The sequence below is a fragment of the Pyxicephalus adspersus genome, chromosome 7 (assembly GCF_032062135.1).
Source record: "Pyxicephalus adspersus chromosome 7, UCB_Pads_2.0, whole genome shotgun sequence".
Taxonomy (NCBI): domain Eukaryota; kingdom Metazoa; phylum Chordata; class Amphibia; order Anura; family Pyxicephalidae; genus Pyxicephalus; species Pyxicephalus adspersus.
Window position 1 is genome coordinate 69,075,000 of NC_092864.1, and position 1,445 is coordinate 69,076,444.

Consider the following 1,445-nt stretch of genomic DNA (forward strand, 5'->3'; position numbering starts at 1 on the left):
CCTTGGCTATCTGACACATGAATTGCATTTCTCTGGAAGTATCCATTGCAGAGATTTTGGGGTATAAAGAAGGTTAGCAGCCCCCTATAACTGACAGGAGGCATTGTATGGTGCAGTTTCTGCTCCTTGGTACAGTAATGGTGAGCTGGAAACAATATATGACCGACCAGCACTGTATGATAGCTTAGCTTTGTATCTTTCATACTTCCTGTGAGTTAATTTTGTGTAGAGGGTCCTGAAAATGTAACGTGACTATCAGATCCTTACACTTTACCTATTTAGCCCTATAATACCATGGGATACAGACACAGAAAGTGGTAAAAGGGGATAGAAAAGGGGGACTTTTATCTCTGGGTGATCTGGCTCCGGGACCAACCAGTGACCCCCCCAAAAAAACATCCACACAGGTTGGGAGTCCCCCTGCTGAGGAGCTGAGCTGACACCCCCTTCCCCCACCCTCCTGCATCCGTTATAGGCAGACAGTGGTGATGCTAGAGAGTGACATCTTCACATGAACAATCAGGGGAGTGGGAATAGTTCCAAAACACTCCCACTGCTCTGATTGGTCAGAAAGTTTAGTGTTTTTTCTCCTCTTAATGGTGATGCCAATCTCCCATGAGCCTTTGCAGCCTCCTCTTCATTGCCACCGCAGGAGGGTCAGAGCAGTTTTTTGACAGTTTAGGGGGTTTGGAAGTTTTAAACCAAAGTAAAATTCAGACAGATCAGTATAACTTAGGTTTACATCCTCTAAAAACCCAAATTGAAAATGTGATTTTAGGTCCACTTTGAGGTTCATCTACAAATTACACACAGTCCCTGATTTCTTTGCTCCAGAACCTCATCTGTGTGCTTCGAGCATTAAAACAATACTCTTTCAAGCTTGCAACTAATGTAAAAAATTTCAATGGTGTCATGGGTGGGACTGCTAATGGAAAAGCTGCCCTCGGGTTTCCCTGACAACAGACTTACAGCCTTGATATTTACCCTTGTTGCAAGCATAATGTGAATATTGCACTGTAAGCCTGCCAGAACCCCATGGGAGTCTGTTAGTGTACTCAGTTATACCTAGTTATCTTTGTGATTTGTCTACCAGCGTAATTTAGCATTTTAAAGGGGCACATTTCAAAACAGGTAATTTGAAAATGCTTTAAAGCATAAAACTTAAGTAAATCCAATAGTTCCTTTGAAAAAATAAGTATATGTAGACTTTTAGAAGCTGGTATTTCCTTGTCATGTGGGAGTTCTGCATTTAATTAGTTTCGTCCCATGATCTGCATGTTTCCAATGTCCCCACAACATTTTATTGGGATTCAAGTCGGGGCTTTGACTAGGCCAAACTTACATGTTTATTTCTTCTTTTTAAATCATTCCTTTTGTGTGTGAAAGTGTGTTTGAGATCATTATGAGAGTGTCACTTTCACATTGTATAATATATATATATATAT